This window comes from Fukomys damarensis, unplaced genomic scaffold, assembly GCF_012274545.1.
Source record: "Fukomys damarensis isolate Sample0158 unplaced genomic scaffold, DMR_v1.0_HiC HiC_scaffold_19, whole genome shotgun sequence".
NCBI lineage: Eukaryota > Metazoa > Chordata > Mammalia > Rodentia > Bathyergidae > Fukomys > Fukomys damarensis.
In genome coordinates, this window is record NW_022900931.1 from 39,131,280 (window position 1) to 39,158,804 (window position 27,525).

The 27,525-nt window shown below is 40.0% G+C and overlaps 1 long non-coding RNA gene across 1 annotated transcript; it reads right to left on the reverse strand.

The window, feature by feature from the left end:
* On the reverse strand, positions 1–24,565 carry LOC104856332. Its single transcript, XR_778594.1, has 4 exons — positions 24,487–24,565; positions 16,953–17,286; positions 228–334; positions 1–66 (listed from the first exon to the last, which is right to left on the reverse strand). It is a non-coding gene; the product is annotated as an uncharacterized LOC104856332 (long non-coding RNA).
* Positions 24,566–27,525: the final 2,960 nt, after the last annotated feature.

Consider the following 27,525-nt stretch of genomic DNA (forward strand, 5'->3'; position numbering starts at 1 on the left):
TTATGTGCACTGTTGCGATTATTGCAGACAACAGAGTAGGTTGTTTTGGGGGAAGAGTACCGTTCCCTGAAGAAAAAGTAAAATGCAGAGGCTCAGCATTCTCTAGCCAAGTCTTTGTAAGCATAATCAATAGGATCCTTAAAGCTAAAGATAGACATTTACAAAACACAAACAAAAATTGGATACGGGCCCAACTCCGTGCAGCTATTCCACGTTAAAACATTTACCTGTGAATGGACCGTGTGACAGTTTGGCTGGACTTTTGTTTCCGATTCTGTATTTCACTTTGAGGCAGCCATTTACCACTCCCGGGGATGTGTTTCGGTTCTCTTTTCTACAAGATAAAGATGATGCATATATCACCAGCGTTGAATTTTTATCACCGAAAAATCAAGTATCACACTGTGTAGGCTAACAACATCCAGTTAAAAACCGGCACTCTCAAACAGTCATAAAAACATCAACGAAGCATCACAATCTCCTTTGCTTTAATTGCTGCTTTTTATTAAACCAGTGTATGCAGAAATACACTTCAGAGAGGACTGAGGACAAACAGTCACCAGCATTTCTGGGTTAGCACGTTCGCTGTGAAGTTGCTGAGCCCTCGGCCATGGCAACTGTGGTCTGAGTACCAGTAACTCTTAGTATAAATTGTCTGATGTACCACGGCAGCCTCGAGGCAGTAGTCATACAACGATGGGCTATCAATTTTAAATTTAAGATGTAAAAAGGTTATTATATTTCATTGCCCCTGGGATTGCTTTTTCTTAATGAAAAAAATGTGAGGCTAATTACAAGGGTGAGAGCCACTTTAATACACGGGAGGGAATTATGGCACGAACGATGCTTAGCTAAGGGAACTTTGTGAAAGAAAGCAAAGGGCATGTCACATCAACAAATCAACCACATACACAAGTGGCATTTCAGAAGAGGCAGAGGACAATCAGGATCGGTTCAGGAATACAGTCACAGTCTCGGTTATGTTCAGAATACATCACTTGGGTACTAGATACTCCAGCCCCTCTGCTACACAGCATAATATCCCAAGCTCTAAATCCCAAGAAGTTTGAGACTTATTTTTAAGATTATTAATAAATATCAGGTAGGTTTAGCTTCAGATGAATGATAGATTTGGAATATGTGTGTTAATTTGAATCTCCAAGATCTAAGTCATTAGAAAGGGCAACGACAAGTCCTATACCTGTTTTATTTTTGCTTTCATGGACTTATTTACAAGAAATTGGATGTTTTCTTAATGAGTGGGCAAGAAAGAGGGAAATATACTGAAACTTTGATGCAGGAATGGAGTTCACACCAAGGCTTGCTTTACCTTTGTGCAAGGAGTAGGCATGAAACAGGTAGAAGAATTAATTCAATGCAGGTTTCTCATCTTACACAACACCCACAGTATTTGGGGCTTCAATGGTCTGGGTCTTCCCAGGAAAAGGTGCAAACTCCCACCTGAACCGTGGCCTAAGCCTTCAGGTTTCTAGGAGGAGGCTCATGATCAGCGCCGCAGCTTGGACCCGGCAGGGCCCTGCACGCCTCCTGCCTTCTCCCGCCAAAAGGGGGCGCACGCTCCAGGCCGGACTGGGACACCTGTGTTCAAAATACAGCCTGGAAGACGTCTCACATATGGTAGCAAAACGTGGGAGCGGTCAATGGCGTGAGTAGAAGACACTCACGGGGTCGTGCACATACATGTCACTCGATTCACAGGGCGAGAAGGAGAGGCACCAGGAGGATGGGCCCGGGGAAGCACAGCTGGAGTCTCCATGGGAAAGAGGGTTTGATCTGGGCAAGCTGGGTGGATTTTTGTGTACTTGAACTCCTGGTATTTGAAGGAACAGGAGGAAGGGGTAGATGTGAGACAGGGAGACCTGGCCCGTGTTGTGTTAGAGAGTTGCTGCAAATCGGCCCCCTGAAACCCTCAGAGCACCTGGACCCTTCAGGTAGGGCAGACAATCTGACCCCTTTGAGTTAGGCCCTGCATTAGAGAAACCTTCTTTCCTCTAGAGAAAGAACAATAACTATCCCCACATTTTGGATGAACCTGAAAATTGCACGTCCCCCAATCATTTCCAGTCCCTGTACCTGACTCTTGGTCTCTTTTCAGATGACAATTTCAAGAATTTACAAAATAGAAGGGAATCAATTCTTAGCCCCCTCTGTAAATTTTGTAAATTTTTTTAGCTTCCCTTCTTACCCCGACTTGGGGTGTGAGCAAGAGGAAACAACAAACTGGCTGAATGAAGATATTGTCTTCTCAGCGTGGGTTCTGGTTAATACGTACCTTTCATGATAGTTCGAGTGGCAGTGTGCGTGAGAAACAGAAGCACAAAGTCAGAACTCCAAGGCAAATTGCTTTCCCACAGACGTTTGTCTGAGCATTTACCTCATTCACTTAATTTCTCATCATCAGTCATGTCATTATATTTTAAAGGACCTCACAGTGCTGGAAGGTGATGTAGTCATAAATAAGCAGATGGTGCTGTCCCAGTACTCTAAATGTGTGTGTGTACAATTTTTTTCAAAGAGGACTTATGATATACAACTTAAAGGCCAATGGGGCCAACTTACTCAAAAATTTGGGCCAGGATGTGCTCAGTTTAATGACCTTGACTCTGGGTACAGTGTTAAGGCCTAACCAGTACACTGGGTGCATGGAGAGAAGCACAATTTCTCAAAGTTCTACACATTTGTAAAGGAATTCAGTTCTAGTCTGCAAAGTCCTTGGCATAACTGGCTTGGGACTGGAGGGTCATGAGGGAGTTTGGTCCATCCTTGTCTGTGTCGGTTTTCTTTTCCATGATCCCTCTACCTCTGCAGTCTGTCCAGTATCTGTGCACTGCAGGAAAAACTGGGATTGGAGCTCTAGAGACCCCTAAATGGTTTTTTTGAATAATCAGAAAAAGAGAGTTCTGCTAGGTTGATTATCTGAAATGTGCCAGACATCAACATGCATTTTTCCTCTCCGCTAACTCATTTTATAACAGCCCAGTTGGAGACTTCTTGGGGAATATGATTTGGGAGATTGGTTATCATTCTATTCTTTTTTGAGGTTCCTCATAAATATATGATATGTAAAGTCCCAATGGACTAGAGATCGAATCTACATCTATAACTCGGAGTGAAACCTTTGTACATTAGCATTTTCATGTCACTATTGATCTAGATTGGGGGGTAACATTCAAGTTATGTATATTTTGACTTTATTTTCCATTTGCTACCAGTGCCACTTCCCAAAATACTAATCTGGGTTGCAGCAGCTGTGTAACGCCAGGACAACTGTCAAAATATTGCCTGTGTTCACTAATGCTTTGTAAGTAATAGAATGAGCTCCTCTTTTTCAGTCAATCTAGTCGCTTTCTAATCCAGCCAAAGCACTCTTTTTGTTCTCTCCCCCACTCGATTCTCTTTGCCTCTGAGCCTGCCGTTTCAATGACCATCTGTGTACTAATGACCCCAGGTTATAGCTTTAAGACTCCCCCACTGGCACTGCAGGACCTAAATGTGACATTTTTCATTTGACGATTGCCAAAGGGCTTCAGCCTCAAAAACAACAAGTGTGGAACTGATGAGCTCCCTTGCCCCAGAGTGATCCTCTTACAGATCTCCCTCTGTGTCTTAACATGTGCGTGCAAAAAACTCAGACGCTTTAGGACCAGTCCTCAACCCTCTTCTCCCCATGCCTCTGCGTAGCCCAGCTCATATTCCCAGCAAGTTCACTTTCTAAACTCACAAGCAGACTACCTACTCTTAAACCCTCTAGCACCTGCACTATTGTAACACCCCACCCTGCCACTGTATCCACGCTTGTCTTCCTCCATGTGCAGGCGAAGAACGGCGAGGGTGTAATCCATCTTTGAAGCATTTTATTGAATGATTTGAGTGATGAATTAGTTTCTTCTACAAGCACATTACTTAAAAATCATACCCCCTCCTCGTTTAGAACTTGCCATTGTTTTTATTCTTTTCTACATCAAGAATGCATTGTTTATCCTCTTTTGAAAGTCATTCTTTATAGTTTGATAATTCCATCCCTGCTCCAGCTACTTGCCTGTTCACACACAACAGTGGACATGGGAATTGTTTCCCTCCTGCTGGCTCCTATGCTAGTGAGGTTAGTTTATTTTAACCTCTGCTTCTGTGGCTTCTTCTCTGAAATGTCCTTGCTCCATGTGTTCCCATGCAAGGGTCCAGGTTTCTGCCCCCATCATACTTTGTGAGAGCTTCTTTGACTGTTGAATTCCAGACTCCTCAAAGCCCTTTCCTCAGTGCACAGTCTAGAAATGACCAGTGCCCCCGTAAGTATTGCTTAAATATTTTCTAAATATTTCACAACTATTAATTTACCTGGAGAATTTTAAGACTAGAGTCTTTGGGGGAGAATACATTTCACAGCGTATGGCACAACTGCAGTAAGCAAATACAGTAAATGTTTTTTTCTGTACAGTGGGGGTTCTACTGTCTTACCTCCACGCACGGGTAACTTTTTAAATTATAAGAATTGCTAGGTGTGGTGGTGCATGCCTGTTAGCCTGGGATTCTGAGGCAAAAGGATTGAAATTCAAGCCTAGTTTGGGCAATTTAGGGACTCAGGTAGGCCTTGGCTCAAGATAAAAAAAATCAAAGAAGGACTGAGGTTGTAGCTCAGCGTGAAGGCCCTTGGTTCAATCCTCAGAACTGACAAAATGGCCGGGCGTGGTGATGCATGCTTGTAATCCCAGCACTTGGGAGGCTGAGGCAGGAGGATCACTGTGAGTTCCAGACCAGATTGGGCTACGTAGTGAGGTCCAGGTCAGTCTCAACTACATAGTGAGACTCTGTCTCAAAAAACAAAAACAAAAAAAGCAAAAACAAACAAACAAACAAAAAGAACTGACAAAAAAATGATACCCAAGTATGACATGTGCTCATTTTATAAAAATATATTATTTTACATTAAAAATTCAAAGTAAAAGCAAAGTAACCTATATTTCATGACCCTGAAGGTAGATACAGTTACTATTTTTGGTGTTAAAATATTTTCTTTTTAATTTTGTACGTAATTTGGAGTTGTATTAATATTCTTGATTACTGGTTTTTCTCTAATGAGTGGAAGAATTTTAAATTCTATTTTCAGAAATCATGTTTCCCTCAAATTAAGAAAATCATTTGACTTACTTGTTCTCATTGAAAAAATTAAACAAACACAAAAACAACACTCAAAGCTTTCCTCAGGGTTATGTTAGCTGAGAATTACAATTATTTCTCAGCCGTCTCAGGTCCCAGTGGATACATTTCCATCCCTAAAGTCCTTCTGAATTCTTCCAAGTAAAGCTTCCTTCCTTCCTTCCTTCCTTTTTTCTTTCTTTTTTTTTCTGCTTGTTTTAGCTGGGAATCTTTGCTAGATAGAAGAACATGTCTGCTTTGAAAGTGGAAAGTGCCTAATATCTAAAAGATATTCCTAGACCACATTTAGAAAACTACTCTTCACAAGTCTTTAAATGCTAAGGAAGAGCTTACAAAATGAGCACAGTGGGGTAAGACATATCACAGAGAACTGAAAGTTTCTGCCTTATTTTCAGTCCCTGGGTCTTGAAATTTCTTCTATTAAATGTCTTGAGACTCATGTGTGCTTTTGTAGAACAATAAGGAGGAAAATGGCATTTATTTCTCTATACTAGATGTGAAAGAGGCATATTTCAAGCCACTGTAATATGTTTCGACAGAGATAGAAGCACTTACAAGATTCAAAGATAATGTATTTTTATCCAGATATGAACTTTTGTTTAAAGTGATAACTATAAGACAGATAAAAATTATTATTAGGAAGTTGATTTAAAATAATGCTCAGGAAAGATGGCATTCAAACATTTGAATCCAAATATTTTAGATGAAGTATTAACATGTGATAACAAATTCATGTCAAAGTTTTAAATTTATAATTAGAAGTATCATGTACCTTAAAAAGTTTCTCTTTTTTATGAGAAAGAGAGAAAGAGTAATCACCAGTTCTTGAGAATTAAAAACTACTCTTGCCCAATAAGAGTCTCTGCATTTCTCCACATTGCCTCTTTCTAAGGGAGGAAAGAAAAGGAACCACCCAAAGAGCTCCGTGCCTATAACCAGATGTGCTGTTCAGCAGCTCTAATCCTCAAGATCGGGGGAAGGCCACAGGATGAATCCTCAACACATTTAAGAAATAAAACGTAATTTAGTTCATTAATCATGGGTCAGAAATCTGCAGTTTTGCTAGACATATTTCAAAGACTGAATCCCGTCTGACAAGAGAAACAGAAAATAATACCACTGCACGTTTGACTGTTACAGTTAGTTCTCAACTTCCCTCAGGGAAGATGAGATTTTTCCAAATGTGATCAGTTTTACTCAGAATATATGGACTACTATTTAAATTTTTATCTCCCTTTTCTTTCTCCCCCTACCTCAACATTCTCCTTCCCTGAGTTAGTGAGAATATCTGTTTTCTATATTGCTTTGGTTATTTTGGTTTGAAGATTCAGGACTACCACGGACAGGCAGGGACTTTACCCTTTGTTGGGACAGGTCTGGAAGTAGTCATTTCAACTGAATTAACATACCCAAATTGCTGTTTTACTTAATTCACTTCCCTGATTATTTGTATAAACTGAGACTGACTTGGTCATAAAATACAAATCACATGAAAGTTAAAGTGAGATAAAATATGAAAGGACTTTACACACTGTAAGAACATATAAACAAAGCCAATTTATATTTTACAGTGCCAATTCTGAGACGCAGATAAAGATAGCATAATTGTTTTCTATTTTTTTTTTTTGCATACTTTTATTTCACAGAGAAGAAACTTGCAGCATGGAGAATTACAGCAAGCCACTAGGAAGTGACTTGAATCTTGCTCTTCTGATCCCATTTAAATTTTTTAATCGCATCCCACTACTTCTAGGGGTTGGAAATTTAGCTCAGTGGTTCTGCAGCCTGCCTTGCATCCCACTACTTTTGATGCCAACCAGATTCTTTTAAAGGCATCGCTGTCTAGTGAAATGGTGTGGGTCAGGAAGGCAGAGTCTAGCATGCCATTTCACAAATATTTGTGAAATATTGCACAAATATTTCTAAATCCTCCTCCTATTCTTCTCTATGAGCTGATGGCAACTGCTGTGCTGTCTTCCTCATGGATTGCACTGGGCCCAAAGATTGTGCCTGTGGAAATTCTTCAAACTAAAGAGCTAAGTGTATGTGTGCAGAGAATTTGCTATAATGTTACCAAGGATAGGTAAAAAGATCAAAATGCATTTCATTAGACTTATGCCAAACCCTCAAAAGTGAGAAATCTTTGGGAGGTGGGGTGTAGGTCAGTGGTAGAGCATGCGCTGAGCATGCATGAGGTCCTAGATTCAAACCTCAGTCACCCCCCCACACACACACATACACAGTACAAAATCATTTAGATTTAAGGACATTAGGAGTTTTCATGTGTTTTACTTTGGGTTTAGAGAATTTGATGTTAAATTACAGTCCTACTATTTACTTGCGAGTTGATTTTAGACACATCTTTAGGTCTCACTGTCCTCATCTATAAAAATGGCCTATTAATATCTGATACACAGGTTCATTATTTGGAATGAGGAAATAATGAATGCAAAGTGCCTAGCACCCTACACCCTCACCGCTGAAAGCATTCAAATGAACGCTTGGCCCTTTTCCTTTTTCTCCACTTCTGTGACATCTCTGACAACACTTATTCCAGGCATATATATATATATATTTTTTTTTTTTTCTAATGTGGTTTCCCGACCAATGTTGGAAGCCATTTAATACAACACCAAATTAGACCATTCCCATACTCTAAAAGTCACACTCGTACAGCAAGTCACTCACGGCATGGCTAAGGAGACACTGTTCTTAATCTATAGTTAGAAACTGAGGCCTGGCAACTTTCCTCATGTTCATGTGGCCCCATCACGAGTGCTAGGCAGAGCCAGGGGCTTGGCCGAGACCTTCCTGATATCGTCCTCCCTCTTGGTCCATCTTTCCTCTCTTCAGCATGCAGTACTCATGCAGAGCTCTTGCTACTTCACACGGCTCCGACCTTTCCTAGTCCTGCTTGCTCCAGCCGTCACTAGAGACAGTACACAGCCTGAGGAAGGCAAATTCCTTCTTTCTGTTTAGCTCCTGAATGTATGGAGACTATACGATGCGTGCTTGGGTACAAGTATCGAGACTCCTTATCTCAACCCTAACAATGCCAGTAGGTTTGCAGGAGACTAACCATGTTACATTCTCAGTAGGACAGTGCCTCCAACAAAGCACTAATGTACGCCTCCACTGAGATGTTTGTGACTTTTACTTACTGGGTTTTTTTTTTTTTTACATGACTAATACCATGATAACTGCACTTATATATAAAGTTGTTATTCTTTTTCTGATTTATATACCCTAACTAGTTGAAGATAAATGCTTCCTCGATTTGATATGTGACCTGTTTTCATACATACTGCTTTGAAATCTGATAAGCCCGAAAGACATATAGACTGCGTTTCTATACCATGAAGTATCTAGTTTGGTTTTGTTTTTGTTTTTTTTAACCAAGAAGTTAACAATAAAATCTCCCTGGCATTCTTGGGCAATACATTAGCATGGCTAACAGCTGTGGCACATGTGGGGGAAAGCCAGCCCCTGCGGGTGAGGCATTCTGACAACAGTTTATTGCCAGGTTTTTGTGCTCGTGGCCTGGAGAAGCAGCTCACCATGAGCCTTATGTTAAGAACTATGCAGGTCATTCCCTAAACACGCTAACTGGGTATCAGGCAAAGATTATGTGCGTAACTCTGTTGGGAGTAGCAGTTCTGATATAGGAAAAAGTGTATGTAGTTGTAAAAATACTGTCCTCACTTTACTACATCATGTAGAGTCTACTTTGGGAGGAAGGTAGCTCTTGGTTACTCTTCTTGTTTGGAAAGCATGGAGTCCTTTCTTCTCTAGAAAAAGTTTCCCTCAGTCCTTGGTTTCTTCATTTCTTTCTTCTGTGACTCTTCCATACAGAGTTCATCTCAAATGATGGAGAGAAAGAGATAAAAGAGCAACAGCAAAGCATCTTATTATTTTTCTAATGTGCTTACACACTAATCCTGTACATCTGTACTATGATGCCTGGCTCACTTGCACTGGAATGAAATAAGGGATCTTAATATGCAGATTCCAGGCCCGGGCCAGGGACTCAGAATCTCTGCAATATATGTGCGTCAAATATCCCAAGTGATTGTTAGGTACCAGCACGAAGTCTGAGAACACTGACCCTGACCACTTTCTCCTCTGGTCAGTGGTAGGGAACATTCCTTGTGACACTGATGGCATCGTGTGTGTTACTGCTACTCTTCCTGAGTGTCAGGCCTGACTCTTCAACCAGGTGCATGCAGTTTTGAGGACCAGGGGGTCGTTTTATACCTTACAGCACTGATGATGGTGCTTCTCCTACTACAAATGGCTAATAAGCAGTTTTTGAATAAATAAATATATGAACAAATAAGTGAGAAACAAAGAGCATACATACAGCACTTAAAGGGCCTGGGATTTAAACAATTTGAGGTGACTATCAGGGGATGTAAAAATCTTAGAGCTAATCTTAGATGTTCATTATCTCTGCACTTGTTCTGGGAAGCAAAAGCGTGTCTTAAAAAGTGGACATTTATCACATGGATACTAATGTTTACAAAGTAGTTCTAAGAATAAATAAGTTTTCAGATGAAAGCATACCACTTAGGAAATGAAATGACAGTATTTTCTATCTTCCCCTTTTTATAAGTAGTTTGTTACTTCTGATGGTTTATAAAAGCACAATATTTGTAATATTTTGAAATTTGGTTCCTTATCTTCTATATGGTCTGATACAGCCAAGTTTTAATTTACCCTTTCTTCGATGTTGATTAAAGGAAGCTGTATGTGAAGTTTCACCATGACTTTTTTAAATGTGCCTTGTTTAATGACGACTAAATTTATTTCATTAGTGGCATACACTGGGTTTGGGACATACAAAAGTTGTGTCTCCACTGTCACCTTTTAAGTGTGACAGGGCTGTTGTTCTCAGTGGATTTTGCATTAAATATCAGGCCTCATTTTTCTAATGAAGTACATGTACTCAGAGATCACTGTCCAAAGGGTGATTTTTTGGCCTGTCTTAACTGGTAGACCATTGGACTGATGAGAAGAAACTACATTTAGAAAAAAAAGAAGGTTGTGATTTTAGCAAGTTCAGAGAAGGAGAGCAAGAAAAGAGGGCCCTTGCAGAGATGGGAAGGACCAAAACCAGAGGTGAAGGCTTTCCTGGAGCTAGATCTATAGCAGAGACCATTACCGAATTCCAGATCTCTAAGCCCATCTGGGATCCTTTGGTGACATGAACTTTGCTCTACTGCTTTATGACATCACTGGAACCCCCCTTGGTGGAATTACAACTCCATAATTCACAGCTTGCTCTTGTTTATTTTACATTTAATCATTTGTGTAGCACACTGGCTGTATCCCCCAAGGGAGCTGTGTGGTTATGCTCCTGCAAATCTTCCTGTTACATACGTGAGTATGTCAGAAGTCATTTACCAAGTGTCGTAACACCTCACCTTTCAGGCCTTGCAGATGCTGGTCTTGGTGTGACTGTCCTGAAAGTTATCCTGGTGATTTACCTTCTCAATGAGTTTTCCTTTGGGGAGAGCAGTTACCAAAGGCAGCTCCCAGTTTAGAAACGGTTTTCTGAGTAGCAAGCAGAGTGCATCCATAGAAAGATAATTCCCCATGTGAGACTGGCTTCCATAAAGTAACTGTGAAGCATGGTTCTATGCCTTTTGATCCATGGAAATCCAAAAGGTATGGATAAGACAACAAAGAAGTTTCTGAGTAAGTGAGAGGATTCTGGATATCTCTCTGTATTTCTTTGCTTTTGACTCTCTAGCTCAGAAATTATTTCATTTAACGAGTACCCTTGAATCTCTCAGTAGGATGGGGGACTAAAAGAAAGAAATTAATTTACTGCATACTCATCATGGACTAGGTACCATTCTGGGTGATTTATACCAAGTAGGCTGTTAACATTTTCATAAGAATGATGACTGGTAGATCTTATCACCCCCAGTTTATTATTTATAGGACTTATATAGAGGGGTTTCAAGAGGCTGAACAACTTTTTGATGCCTCACTCAGTTATTAACAAAATCAGAACTTGTATTGATCCTTCTGGTCCACTGTATTCCATTATTTTCTTGCTTATCATCTGATGGCTAGAAAATTTGGAAGGTTGTAGAGTTACATTCCTGTGGCATTTATTAAGTAAATACAGAGTTAGTGCAACTGCAGACTCACACTGTGTATTGGGATACAGATTTTAAAAGGCAAAATATCCTGAAGAGAATGACTTCTTGGCAAAGAAAACTCCCTAATGGCACTAGATCCTTTGATATCTTGTGCAAAATTGAGGTTTTTACAGGTTTCAATGAACTCCAGTGAGGAGTGGGTTGAAAGGTAGAGTTGGAGATCTTTCCTGAAGGGGGGGGGAGGGTTCATGTTGACCATAGCTCTTGCCAACATGTATGACCTTGAATACACCACCAAAGCCTGTGAGCTTTGATCCTAAGAAATAGGAATGAGACAAATACCTTCAGTCTTCAACTGAAGACTAAATCGGGGTGTGTGGGGGGAAAAGTCCAGAATTTCTTGCTGTAGGAAGGAAGTTCTTTTCCAGAATCATGAATTGGATTTTATTTCAAAGATTCAGATAGCCACTTCTAATCAGCCATTTGGAACTGGAAATTTATCCAAATGCAATGTGATTAGGTACCCAGGAAGCCTGTGAATGACTATAATGTATGACAGAGTAGAGCTGCAGGGTTGATGAAGCAGTTGGGGCATTGCCACCTGAGGGAAGTGGCTTTGCGCCTCAAGCTATGACCCTTCCCTCTATATTGGAGTAGGATCAGTGCTAGGCAAAGTGTAGAACTACATGGATTTCGTTTCTGAGTCATCTTCTCCCACACTCTCCCTCAGCCATCAGCATCTGGATTAGGCTCTCCGCTGATGCTCTCATCTTGCCCTTTAGAGCACTGTCTCATCGCCTGGTTTCTTTAAGAACACCGAGGAGGCTTTGATGCCTCAGTCACGGTTCTCACCCTCCTTCTTTAGAGTTCCCTGTGAGAAAGATAAACACATGGCTGCAATACTGTGCTGAACTATTATCACTTGGTCAAACACAGCCAAGCGTGGACAACCTGAGACTTGCTGATACAACAGACGGAGAACCTGGGTTTATGTCAGTTGTATTTGCAGAGCAGACTTGCTTCCCACCATCTGTCTCTTCCTCTCACTAATCTTTTTCATAAATTTAAAAAATACATATGGGGTACCTACTATATACCTATTCTAGGTGCTGAGAAAAGAGCAGTGAATATAAGAAACACAATGCTTTTCACATAAAGCTTATATTCTTCTGAGAGAGCGAGGCAGTATACAAGTAAATGAACAAACACCTAGATTAATAATTTGATTATGACTACAGATAGGTTCTATGGAGGAAATGAAACAGGCTTATTTGAGGAAGGATCTGAATGAAAAAAAAGGAGCTAAGCATGTGGGGATGAAGAGACTCCAGCCAGAGGAAATGAACAATAAACACAAAGACACTGAGGCAGGAACAACCTGGGTATCTCCAAGAGCAGGATGAAGGGTAATATGCCAGGAAGATAATAAATGGTGGAGTTAGAAGACAAGGGCCAAGAGGTACACAAGGGAAAGATGGTAGATCAAAGGAGGTAGGTCTATATTCAAAGTGCGATGGCAGTGCAAAGCCACTGGAGAGATTTAAGCTGTAGAACCTGACTGCTCTATGGAGAGTGGACATTTGAGAAGGAAGAAGGAACAATTAGGTTATTGCAAAAGTCATGTGAGAGATGGTGGCATCATGAGCCAGCTCTGGATAGTATCCTGAGCAGCGGTGGTGGCACCCAGGGGCTCACCTTAGAGACTCAGAAGACCGAAGGGTCCAGGTGAGCTGGGCAGATGGCCCAAAGGACTGACTCATGGCACCCAGATTTTAGTCTCTTCTATCCTTCTGAACCCATGTCTCTTAAATGTCCAGGGCTTTCTATGGGGAGCTCCCTGGGAACAGCTGGTAGAGGAGAGAGTCGCTGTGTACAGCAGGGCATGAAATGGGAGTGATGTGTTCTTTAGTTCTTTATTTGAAGATTTCCAGCCTATAATTCAGGTACTGCCTGTAATTTTCCCAGAAAGGAAGGATTCTGTTTGAATTTTGCCAAAGGAGCCTCTTTGTAATTTAGCAAAACATCACAAAGTAGCATTGCTAAAGGCTACAATTCAGAGGTGTGAAAACTTGTGTACCCGAAATGTCCTAAGAGGCATCTGTGTTCCTGGGTTCCAGCCCCTGCTCTTTACAGTACATGTGCTAATGGAGCTAAGATTCAGAAACCAGATCTTTCTCTAAACAATGAAGTCAAAATTATAGTCAAATGAGTTGAAACTAGGTAATTTTGCCTACCACAGGCCATCCTGCTAACATATTTATTGTATTTAGCACCAGGCCAAGCTCTTGGAAGCATATGAAAGAATTATGACATAGCCTCTGTCATCTAATTGGTGAGGTGAAGCCAATACTGTGCCTCACACAGCCGCCACTCAGCCTAATGCAACACTTCCAATCTTGAGATCGTAGATCCCTACCAACCTAATGTCCTGTCCAATTCCCCATCGTTGAGTGCTACCTCTAACTCCTAGCTGTATCCAGTTCAAAACTTCATCAGCAACCTAGGCTCCTTGCTGTTGTCATTCCCTAATGACCCGCTTCTCAGACCCGCCCTCCTTTCCCAGGGAAGACAAGTTGTTTCACCGTGGCTTGCTCACAACTTTTTTTTCAGATCTTTCTACATGGAACTTTCTGTGACCCTGAAGCGATTCCAGTCTGTGGATATTTCAAACCTGTAAGAAACCACTATTTGGAAACTATCAGATGAGTTATTCGGTCAGCTTTTCAAGATGATTTTGAACCCCAGATACCTCAGGCATTCTGCAACATGGGGTATCATGACAGAGTTAAGAATGCTGCATTATATCATCTTTTTCAGCTTCTGGAACCTACCAACAAAGCCAGTATACTTTCCATTATTTTAAAAACAATTTGGCAATAGGACCCACTTGGGTAAATACCGAATAGTTTCTCTGGTGTGAAAAAATTAAAGTGTAAATAAGGTTCAAATGATATAATCGACAGTGAGAAGTAGGAAGAAAATGGCTAAAGGGGGAAGTGGGAAGGGGAGGGAAAGGAAATAAGGATAAAGAAAAAAATGTGAAAAAAGGAAAAAATGGAAACAAAGTCTTTGAAAATAGGGGAGGGTGAAGGGGGGCAAAGGGAAGGCAGGGGTATGGGGAAAAAATAAGAACCAAGACATATCATGTAAGGGTACAAGATCCCAATGATAAATGTAACTGTATTGTTTGCTTTAAATGTACCAATAAACTTAATGGGGGAAAATAAAAATAATTTGGCCAATGATATGTTATAGTTAGCACAAACTGAGTAAGCAGATTATGCAGGAAAAATTCAGTGGAAAAATAACACTGGATATCATATAGATGGAACTGGGAAACAAGATGAGAGTCACCTGATTTCCAAATATCAATTTGGAGCCCATGAGCTTATTACTTACTCAGCATAGGAAATTTGATAAATATCTTACCTACCACTGAAAAACTGGATTAGATCACAGCTTATTTAAGGTTATCTGAGGTTCACCTGTTCCTCTGAGCTGTTGCAGATGTCTTCATTAATGAGGAAAAGGAACAGAGGAAATTGGGTCAGGAAGAATGAGTGTGCACCAACTGTGGCTGGATCCCAGTCCTGTTTATCCCCCAATGCAGAAAGGCAGGACAGTGTGAGTGGGTTAGGCCTGCAGCCTGACAGGCCACTGAGCTCAGGCTTGGGAAGTCCTGTCAGAGGGTGACTCAAGCCTGGACTAGCAGCTGACCAAGGAACCCCTCAACATCCTGAGAAGGCTGGCTTGAAACCAGGGAATCTGTGAGATAATCTGCAGGCTAGTCAGAAGGGAGAGGACTGGGGGGTAAAGTATGGGACCTTTCCTCCAGGATGGGACATTGAAAGACTATTCGTTGGGGTAGGTGAAGATGAAAAGAACTTAGAATTTGGAGTCAGAAAATCTGGATTCCATTCTTGCCTCTGTGTGCCATCCCTGGCCTCTGAAGCCTATCTAGAAAGTGGAGGTGACGATGCCTGCTTGTTGTTTAAGAAAGTCATAGGTTCTCGGGAGAACACAACATGAAGGAAAGGACAAGTATGGCGCGAGGTCTGATGAACATTCTACAAAGCCGTAGAATAATGACAGGGTAACAAATTGCTGTGGTTTCAAAGGTTACGTTTTTCATATTTGGCAGGGTACAAAAGCTGGGTGCAGGATTTGAGGCCTAACTGTAATAGAACATTCCTTTTTTACGACCAGTCGGAGTGTTGTGTGTTAAGTAGAGTGAACGCTGCAGCAAATTCAATGGGACAGGTACCCATTCAGTTCCACGAGAGCCCTCCTGGGGCTGAAGGGCCAGGCTGGGGAGTTTCCTCGGCAGTAGCTGACACTGCTTCACTCTGTTATAGGTAAAAAATACAGACCCTCTGTTTCCAAGGCTGTCGATCTGGCACCTTTCACCAGCATTAAACTCACTTCAAAATAATTTGAAACAGCATTAAATTTTAAAAAGCCTGGTAGATTTTTACTTAGAGGTACAAAAAAATACGGTTTGGCGAGTGGAGCATGGCGGCTTGGAAGAAACATTGGCCTAGAAGACCAGAAACCCTGAGGGGCAAAAGCAGCGGGTCTGTTTATAACACAGCTTTTTCTTTAGAGAAACTGTGGCAGCTCTGGAGAGTGGGGGAAGCAGAAGGGAAGTGGAGAAGAAAATTTCTCGTTTAAATAATCTCATGGTTTTCAGCAAGGTCAAAAGTCTGAGAGTTCTGTAGTACCTTGGGGAGCCCGAAGAAGAAAAATGCGACTTGCCAAGGTCAGTGGTTTCTGACACGGATGCGAATTCTAGCCTTGAGCGGGTAGGGAGGGGGCGGGGAAGGCTGTTGGATGAGAAAAGCGGAAGCAGTGGCAATGAATAGACGACATTTAGCACTGGCAGGAGACGGGGCCTGAGTGGCTTGTGCAACCAGTGCCTTTAGAGACTTTTCCAGAACTAACAGAGCCACCTCTTCATCGCCTACATGTGGATTTCCCCTGCCATGGATTCCTTTCAAAGTCTGCAGTTGCTACCTCAACTTGCCCACGCCGTAGTTTCTTCACTTCATTACTGCACTTTGAGAATCAAAGTGGGAACTATACCTAGGCAACACTGGTTCGGAATGTGCCCCCAGCTAAATAAAAATGAAAAGCTATTTAAATTTCTGCAAGCATAAATGCACAGACTTTGTTTACTTTCCTGCTTTGGGCTACTGAGCGTCCCGTAAAGAGTTACGCTTGCTTCTCTCCCTTAGGCAGAACAAACACGAACTGGCTGGGCACCTCCCCACCTCCACACCAAATGCAAGTCATTCAAGTTTTCTTACCAACACAGTAATGGCTTCCCCCACCCCCAGAGAATCACACTTTAAATAGCACAACCAGACAAAACATGATTTCTAGGATAAAAAGAACTTTAAAAACAGTCACCTTAACCGTTTAGGGTTTTTCTTTCTTCATCTCTTCCCCGTCTCCTCCCGCCTTTCCCCTCCCTTTCTCCCCCACCCCCTTTCTTTCATTTTATGTCAGAACACTGTGAGTGAAAAATAATACAAAACCTAAACAGGCAAATTACAAACCTCACATGTTAGATGGTAGAGCTGCTTCTTAAAATGAGACAATCGCGGCATTGCACAGGTATAGCCTGTGGAAAGCGAATGCACGCGCGAGCCCATCGGAAGCACCTACTTGTTGGAACTGAAGGAGACCTCTTGGGCGCTCTGCGTTTCTTAGAGGCAGTCTTCGTGGATGCTCAGGAATGGGCCACAGCATGTGTAAATTCTTCCCTTCTAGAGCCACAGCAGAAGAGCTCGGCTTTGAGCGCAGCGTGACACGGATGCAGACCGAGGGCCTGGCACGGCAACCTTTCCTTATGTCTCGTTCTATGAAGTTGCTGTCCGAGCTGCACTCTCCTTTTCTCTACTCGGATGGTTACAGTGCCTTCCTTATAGCGTCTCAGAGAGCATCACAGGAGATAGTGCACCGACTGTCCTTAGCGTTGTGCGAGGCCTGTAGCAAGTCTCTGTCAAATCAAAGTTATTTTATAATAAATACCTGAACTTTTTTACAATTGAACAGACACAGTGGAGTCCTTTATCACTCAGGCATAAAGGCTCTGGATATTTTCTTGAAATATTTGTAAACATCTGGAAACAATTTAGTCTGAGGACACTTTAGGTAACTAAAGGGACTCATTCTCAAAATGAATATGTAGTCTCAGAAGACTTTCAGGTCAAAGAGCAAGTGACCAAATACTTCTACTCAATCCAGAAAGCTTTGTGGTGAGGGACAAGGAAAAAAGAAAGAAGAGAAGAATTAGGAATAATAAATAGATTTTGCTTAAAGCTAAGCAACAGGAGTATTTTGACTGAGAAAACATGTTGCTTACTCTATAATTTAGAAGACAAAGAATTTAGGATATAAATCCATTTAATTGCTGTGTAACCTCTAAATTCATTGTTATACTTCTCAAAAATATTGTCGTTATCTTTCTGTTAAGTATCTCAGAAGATAAAATAAATCCAAGAGCCTCCTATTGACTTTGGACCCAGAAAATAAAAACTTAAAGAAACACACTTAAAATATAGTGTGTGTCAGAAAAGGGTAATGTTCCACAGTGTTAATGTTTATTACTGAAATTGAACTATACTGAGGCAGAAAACTAAGATATCTGATCTTTTTCTGTTTTTTTTTTTGAAAATTTATTTTATTTAACCAATCCACTTGAAAAATCAATCAATAGAACATTTTAAATTTACTTTTAAAGATAGCATTAAATATTTTCAACTTTCCAACCTTTAATTTTTCTTGAAAATTAATTTCAGAATCATGTTTAAATCTAGACATTAGAAATTTATTCAACAGCAAATTTTATTTTAAAAGGTGAGACCTCTTCTTACATAGCTAAGTAAAATACCTTTAGATAAATTTCCTACTTTCTACTGTGTCTCCTAAAAGTAAAGCCCTTAGAGCCGCAAAGTAATAAAATGTCTGTACTCTCAAAATAAAAATAAATGAGTGTATTTAACTTATGCAAAAGTTTACTATGATGTGCTTATTTCCCTCATTTTACTGTGGAACTTGGAAAACTTTGTTCTTGTTCTGAGGAATTGTTTGCTTAGAATCTCAGATTTAGATACTATCCCCCCCATCTTAATCATATAATCACTAATGTTATTACTGAAACTCAGTTGGTGATTTTATGGTAACTCCAATTCAAATAAAAATTTCTGTTATACCTTATTCATCTTTTGGTTTCTACTGACAACAGAATTTACCACTGTACCTCCAAACTGATAGGTCAGCTCAAACTAGATGAATATAATCTGGGTGAAAGGTAGATATTTGAGAAATTTTCCTGATTTAAAGTTACGCTTCATTAGCACGTTATCTTTGCAGAGTTCTTAGAACATAGTGGACAAAACATTAAAGAGCTGAATGAATGACACAATCTTGGCTATTACAAGCTATATGTCTTCATAGATGGCAATTTTGAGTTTACATAATGCAAATGACAAAATATAGTTTATTTACTATAAAAGGTTTTGAAATGGAATTTCACAGGGCTGAAAGGATTGAGAGCATTCTTGGTAAAGATGTGAGTGGAAATAAGGCTGTGTTTTGAGACAGATTTGTATATTTAATCTTGTTTATGGCCATCTGCTAAGAAACACATTAAAAAAAAACTTTCAGTGTATGGTTCCAGGGTCCAAATATTTATGACCTTAAAATATCATTTTCATTTCTTAGATATTTTTCTTGGTTTGGGCACCAGGTGGCGATATGGGGTGAGGTGTGGGTTGTGCAGGGCCCAGAGCTTGGATTGTGGCATTGGGACAAAGTGTATGGAGGTCTGGAGAGCAACTGATTGGAAGTTTGAGAGGAGACTTGGTAAGGGTTTTGTTACATTTTGACTAAGAAGCATTAGGTCGGCATCCCTCATCTTTATGAAATACTGTTCTTATAGATGTCATACTTCACTTGGAAAACTCTACATCCCGCCTGCCATTTTGATTATCATCTCATTAGACATAGAGGTCTTTGCTCCTTCCTAGGCCATTCATGCTGCTTTTCCCAGACACCTACAAGGTCCCATACACTGGAAATACTTATTCCTCGACAAGTCTGGTCCGTGCTGCCAAGCAGCTCCTACTGTAGCAGAGGAAGACCCTCTATCAGCCACTTGTCATTGTCTCAGAACCAAGGCAGAGAGAAGAAGGGGCACGAGGATGGAGTTGATAGCTGAATGGGTAAAGAAAAACTTCATGGGAGGCTGAAACTTTGAGCGGAATATTGAGAGATGACTGGGGTTTCATCACTTAGACTGAGGGGTGGTTCTGAAAGACACATCGCCCCCAGGGAAGTGGCTTGGGTCTTAGCCCTTATTCATAGTCATACTCAGAAGCACAATCAGGAGTTACCATTAGTAGTCTAGTTTTTGAAATTTTAAAATGTGACAGCTAGGGATTTAGCTCAATGGTTTCACCGCCTGCCTTGTCAGCACAAGGTCCCATCTGAGGTTCGATCCCCGGTACAAAAAAAAAAAATTTAAAATGTGAGAAAATACATATTTTGTAAAACTCAACTTCGCCAAGTTTTGCCCATATGTGAGAATTTGTGTGAGGAATAATTATAGTATAAATTGGACTGCATTTTTGATTTTTATTAAATTCAATTTTTATGAGTGCATGTTTGCAGTACATAATGATTGCATTCCTCATGGGAGGTTGGTACGTGTACCTAACACTTGTTAGTTCTTTTTTCATCCCCTTCACCTCCCTTCCTCCTCCCTAAATTGGATTTTAATATTCAAATGTTTTTATTGGGTCTGGATAGAGTAATATGGGCAACTGGAATATATACTGGAGAGGTCTTAGAAGTGTAACTCTGGGAAAAGTCTGAATAAATGAAATTTACAGGTTATACTGAGAGATGAAATTTTCAGAAAATATAAAAAGGCAACAGGAAGTTGGCTTCTTTTAGGGGCTGTCACGATGTTAGAACAAAGAAATGCATGAATTGGTTCGATGGAAATTCATGAATCCATTAGAAAGGACTGGAGATTTAGCTCAATGGTTCCGCCGCCTGCCTTGCAAGCATAAGGACCAGAATTTGATCCCCGGTACCAAAAAAAGAAAAAGAAAAGACTTGATTGTGGGGGAAGAGGTACTTGCCAACGTTTTAGGTTGGATAACAGCACTAACAGGTGCCCCAAGTAGCAAGACTGAGAGGAGGGTAAGACTTCCAAGTGAGAGTCATATTTTATCTAGTGCCTAGATAATTGTTGCTCAAAAAGTGTTTGCTGAATGAATAAAATGAACTACAAAAGATGGGATGGCTGTTGGCAGGCAAACAAAAATTGGATCAGAAATGTTTATTAGCCAACCCAGGAATGAAATATAAAGTAATGTCTTTCAGAGACTGTTGACAGCGTTAATCAAGTCAAACTTAAATAAATAATGAGAACCAACTTGCTTTTATAGAGTTGCCACTTGGATTCTGACATCGCTGGGAAAAGTTTCTTTCCCTCCCTCCGTCTCTTTCCTCCTTTCTCCTTTCCTCTTTCCTCCCTGATTCCATCTTTTTATTTTTTCTCATATTTTTCTGATATATTATTATGTTAACTGATTTCTTCAGTTCTATTATTTCTTTTCTTCCCTCCTTTTCCCCTCTTTTTAAACACTACCCCTTTTTCCTCTTCTATTTTGTATATTGTGACAAATATAGTATTGAAAATAAATTAATTAATTAATATACAGTAAATGAGTATAGTCCCAAAGGTTTAAGGTAAAGTATAAAAATATAAGCTTTGTGCTGTAGTAGTTGAGTTTCAGTAGTAGGTTTTGCGGAACTATGGGGCCTGCTTTTGGGGGAGGCATTCTTTAATCTGATTTATTATAACATTTATTCAAGAAATACTTAATGTAAAATTACTGTGTATTTACCACTGTATTAAACACTCAGAGGGAGGGATACAGAGTTCATTGTTCTTTAAGAAACAAGAGTTTATAGATGGGTCTAGAATCTAGACTCTAATATATAGAAAAATAAATATAATATCAGTGGAAAGTGATGGGATGAGAGAGAAACAAATTACATAATACAAGAGTTGTTTTTTGTTCTTGGCAGTCCAAGACTGGAGTAGGATCTACTCATGTTTACTTTTCTAGGAAAGAATATCAATTTATATTAACAATGTCTAGGGTTAGAAAACCTTCCTAGTAACAGACATAAATTATTAAAGGTTTAGAATCCAATTTCTTAATTTTCTACAGTTTCAACACTTTTGATTGAATCCTCAATTTGAAGAGTTGCTTAAAAGGCTTTAAATTTTGTTAATAAGTGTGATTGGTAAGCTTAATGCAATATCCTTCTTTGATTCACTGCTGAATTATATTTTAGGATGTAGCTAAATTTCCCTTGTAAAAGATCACCTTAATGTTATTATTAAATTGCTGAGTGCATTTGATAAACAGCTGAAGCTGTATTTTATTTCAGAATTCTCATTTTGTTTAAGGATTTGAGTCTCCTAGTTGGAGAATCATTTTTTTTAAAGATAAGCGATAATCTATGACAAGTATTGAAGATTGAAATGGATACTGTAGAATACCTTCATGGAAAGAAATGAATCTCTCTCTCTCTCTCTCTCTCTCTCTCTCTGTCACACACACACACATTTACTTTTTCACATATTTCTGCAACTGAGACTTTTGGAATTTTTATATAATCAAAAATGCTTACCTTCTGCAGAAAGCCCTTGACCCAGAGGTACTTTGGGGAATTTTAGGAGCTGGCCTAATCCTACCTATATTCCAGGCAAATTTTGACAGCCTTATTGCTTTTCATCATTAAGTGAACTTTTCCTAAATAGTTCAGCATGTTAACACCACAGTCTTGATTCAGTTCCAACCAACCTTCAATTTATTCCATTCAGCCTGGTCATGGCATTCCTCCCCACTCCTCTGTGACCTGAGCCATTCTGCTATGTGTAGCGTTCTCAGGAGACAGAAGCTATAGAAAAGCCAAATAGTATGGCTTTGTTATGATTTACTAATCACAGGGCTCTACCTCAAAGGAATGACGGTGCGAAGAGATGAATTAGCATTGATAAATGACTTGCAACATAGACTATGCCGTAGAAAGGTTCTAAATATACTATGAAAAGTGGAGACAGCATGCAAATGTGATTAGGGAGGAGAGGTCAGAGGGCAAATGCTGGAATGGGGGTGCATTAGGGTCAGTGTGACTGAATTCTCCTATGATGTAATTTCCTGCACACACCAATCTCAGAAGCAGGCTTTCAGGAAACAGGATATTTGATATGGCAGCACTGCCTTACTTATAAGGGGTCCAGAAAAGAATAACAGTTGGCTTTCTTGCTGAGCTGTGGTCCCCCTATCACTGACCCCCACTAAACTCAACTATCCATTATAAAGAACTTGAAAGTATGTGTTAGGTAAAACTTGTTTCAGCCCGTGTCTTAAAAGAAAACCTTTAGGAATAAGGAATTGCATAATAGTATGGAAGGTGGATCATAGAGTGGATGTGGCAATTTTGTGACTTAACAATTTCTTTGGAAATGGGAAAGAAAAGATAAGACACTCGAAGTGGACCAAGTTTATAAGATGTGATGGAGGGTCAAGGAAAAATCCTCTGAGAAATCTGATCTGAGTAGGGGGAGGTTAGACATGAGGCAAAGATAGCGTGCTTACAAAGTATGAAATGCAGGTGAGTTTTGTGCTTACGAAGTGCCATATTGGCAGTAAAGGGGTAAAAAAAGATGCGGGTATACGAGATGCACATACCAATTCCCCAAAATGAACAGCCCTATTGTATATTGCAAATGTACACTAATAATAGTCAGGAGCAGTACTTTCATCTTTCTTACATGGATTTTATTCCTAATTTTCATGTTTTCTGCAAGAAGTGACAATACTATCTTTGCCATATAGATATTCCACAAAGCAAAGACAACTTTAATTTTTTAAAGAAACTCTGCAGTTTTCTTGGAAAAAAACTGCTGCCACAAAGGATTTTAGTAACATATAGTTTGGTTTCCAGGCGCAATTGTGTCTGAACTCTATGCGCAAATATATCCAAATGTCAGCACTGTAAGATTTCATTTTCTCACTTGCATTTGTTATGGTACCTGTCAAGATATGAAATGCAGGAGAATGGTGGAATCCGTTGTTTGAATGAATTAAAAAAATTATAACTTCAAAATTGAAAGAGAACTTATAAGTGATCAAACCAACGTATTCTGGGAAATGCAATTCCTTCTCTGGTTTTCCTGGCAGACAGAATCCAGCCTTGCTTCACCCTGTGGAGGTCACAGGTCAAGTGTTATAATAGGTAAGAAGAGTTTGTGTCTCTCACATTGGCCACAGCTTCTGAAAGGTGAAAGACTTTCAGCTGGAGAGCACACAGTCTTATCTGTGAGATGTAGGGTGAAAATTATTGTTATGAAAGTTCTGGGTATGTGCAGGATGCCCATGCATGATGTATATGCCCATTTGAGAGACACATGTGCCCTATATAACTGTGTTTTCATATTGGAAAGCTAGTCAAAAGGGCAGAGAAGTATGTATGATCCTATGGAGAAAGTAAGATTTGAGATGGTTCTTAATGCCAGGGAAATATGTTCACAGTATGTACTGCTGTTTTTTAAAAGCATATTAATCTGTAATCCCAGCATTTTGGGAGGCTGAGGCAGGTGAATTTCAAGTTTGAACTCAGCCTTTGCAACTCAGTGACTTAGTGAGACCATTTCAACATTTAAAATTTTTAAAAAGGGCAGACTGGGGACGTAACTAAGTGTGAGGGTTCTGGGTTCAATCTTTAGTACCAAAAAAAAAAAAAGTGTTCATGTTTTTTGTACAAAGCACATCTTTTTCTAAATTCAGGATTGCTACTTCCTTGCCAAATCAATGAAAGCAGATTGTAAATAAGACTTTACTGATTTTCTTTTTTCCTTTTCCTTTAGTAACCAAATGCTTTCAGCCACTGGCATCTAATGAGAAACAGCTGTGCTTGAAGGGTTCCTATAGATAGTAATCAAGTGTGATAACATCTAAGGATTTTTGTGCTGTTACAATAACATCAGACTTGGGAATTAAGAGGGGGCTAAAGGCATCAGGTCTTCCAATTTGTCATTCAGCTTTATAGACTAAGGTAGGAAACGGGCAGAATCTGGTAAGCTGGATAGATGCTGAGATAGTCTGACCTTCTGGGTAGTGTGAGAACGTGGAATAGCAGAGTCTCTTTCTTCAGCGAGGGTAGGGAGGGTTTGCTGGATACCTCCGCAGGCCTGATATGAAACAGAACTGATGTTAACATGATTCAATGCAGTAACTGTGCCATACAGACTTCCAAGCAAGAAGAAACAGAGAGAGAGAGAGAGAGAGAGAGAGAGAGAGAGAGAGAATGAGGAAGCTGAAGCGATTTGCACATCAGTTAGGTAGTTGCAGAAATAACTGCAGCCGGAGCTCCCATTCGTGCCTGTGGGTCTCATCCCACCAAGGGCTTTCCCATAGCTGCACTGTAGTCGTGGCTGCTCAAAACAAGGTGCCGCATAAATACTGCACACCAGGACAAGCTGATGTTGGTTTGTTTTTCTTTTTACCGAAACCTTTACAGAACAAATTGATGCTAGTATTATCTTGCTGTTCACAGACACTTGGTAGAAGGACTAAGTGTCCTTAGGGGGAAAGGACACTCTCTTATGCTGGGAAAATGGGAGCTGCTCAGCCACAGTGAGACCAAGGAAAGCATTCTCTTCTTTAGACTTAAGACCCAAAGTCTCCATACTGCTAGCCTTGAAGTGTTTTCCACTGGGACACATTCATTCCTATTTAATTATATTTCCTATTAGATCCAACTTCTCCTATCAATGAGAAATCCTCAGAGCCCTCTGGGCACATGCTCTCCTCTCACATGCATGTGAACTTGCACCTTTCCTCTCAATATGCAGAGCCCTACCCTCTCTGTTCACTTCTATCCTGAGTAAAATGCTCTTTTAGTTCCCTTCTATGGGACCTTTACTGGAATCTCAGTTGAAGTTATAGCAAATGCTTAGTGCAACTTAGGACAATTTTTCTGGACCATTAAAGATACTCAATGTGGAGAAATAAAAGATAAGCGTGCTTTTCTCTGAACTTCCACAGAAATGCCTTGGTATCTTAGTTTCCTCCATCAGTGGTGATGGACGTGCCCAAAAGCAGTGCAGAAAGAGAGACAGAGAGGACCCACAGGTACCTCACACCCGCACTGGGCTCTGTCTGAGAGCAAAGGAGAGGGGGCTTGTGAAGTCCCAGGGCCACAGAGCATAAGGCACCGGGAATGCTGGTCTTTGGCCTTTTCCAGACTCAGGTTTATTGCCTTTTTAGGAAGTGACAGCCACTATCTTGCCATTTGTGTTGGAGATTATTCATTTATCTCTTTATTTATACGCAAATTACTTTGGAGGCTAGGAAAGCCTATAAAATTTTACATATTCCACACTTGGGGCTTACACTGAGTCTTTGTTAAATAAAATGAATTCTCACAGATCTGCTTTGAGCTACTTTCTTTGCTTCTAAGCACAGACTCTCTCAGAGGAAGGAAACAGTAAAGTTCTCACAGAGAGAAAACGTTTACCACTCAGTAAAAAATCCCTGGATCTTGCTGTATGAAAGCTTTGATTTACCTCGGCTCACTCCTTCACGAGTTAATTTAGAGCACCAATAAAAGGAGATTATTTTTGGACTGCGAATCTGCCTGGCATACTCTTTGAACTTCATAGAGCTAAATCAAGCTATCCAAACTCCCGAGATTTTTAGAGAAGGTCAACCACAAGCGATAGCCCTGTGATAGTTTTTTTGTGAACCCAGCAGGCCAAATGTGAAAGAACATTCTTTAATCTGGCGAGATTAGAGGCTACAAACATGAATGGGTCAACTTCTTGAACAATGTGAATGAGCCCGTGAAGGCAGGGTGCTCATTTACACCCGCACTTCCCAGGCCAGGGGACAGCCAGGAAAAAGGAGGACTGGACGGAGACCAGCTGTAGCATGGTCTGCGAGGCAGAGCTGGTTTCCACTGGGCAAAATACTCAATCTCTTGGAACCTTGGTCACTTTATTGTAAAATGGGAACAATGATCTCTCTTGAAACGCTGTAATAATGTACATGTAAAAAGTTATCCCTTGATAATCACCTTCCGGTTACAATATTTTAATTTTGATTGTGTTCTGTGCTGGCATCGAACTTTTCTATTTTTTTCTAATGATAAATACAAGACAAGCTAATTACAGAAAATTAGAGAATATACCAGGTGTGATGGAAGTAAACAGTGAGTGTTTAAATTAAAAACTTACAGCACAAGACACATTGTCATTAATCCCCCCAAAACAGGCCCTGTTGATTCTACACACTTTATTTCATTGTTCTTGCCACATTGTGAAGTAGTTCCAGAAGTTCTCTTTCATGAGTGTCTTTACCTGGTGTGATCAAAAAATATGTGACTGCTGCTGATGCGTGCAAGCCAACAAAAAGGCAGGGTAGTAAAAACCTTCACCTTATTCGGTGGTTAGGGCACCATGAAACTTCTGGCTTTTCCTTAAGGAGAAAATGACCACAATAGGAAAACATTTTGAATTGATTCAGGACATGGAGGCAACCACAACAGCCCTATGAAAGATACTCATACACCAGGACTCCCAGGTCAGCTTCAGAAAGTGGCAAGAATGACAGTATAAATATTCGAAGAGAAGGGGAGTATTTTGAACAGGATTGATAGCAATGTATCTTTTACCGTGAAACATTAGAAAAATCTTTTAATTCATCATACTATTCGATTGCACCTCATAAAAAGAAGAGGAAAAAATACCCATTACTGCATAAGTGAACACACTTATAATATTTTGATTTATTTTCATCTAGTCTCTTGCTGAATACAGTATTGTTTCATCATACATGGAACTGGGGATATATATACATATAAATTCAGTGTTTTCATGTGATTAAAAAATCTTTATAACATAGGTTTTAGTCTCACCTGTTTCCCTGCTCATCATCACTTTTGTCTTCATCAATATCACCTTCAAGATCATTGCCATTATCATTTGTTAAACATTTGTTAAATCATATGTAAGTGATTTAAATATATTGTGTATCTTCTTTCATTCTCATGAAATATAAAGTTCATATACTTAATATACATAGCCAATAAAAACAAAGATATTGAAGAGAACAGTATTGACCTGTAAGCCTTGTTCCTCTGACAG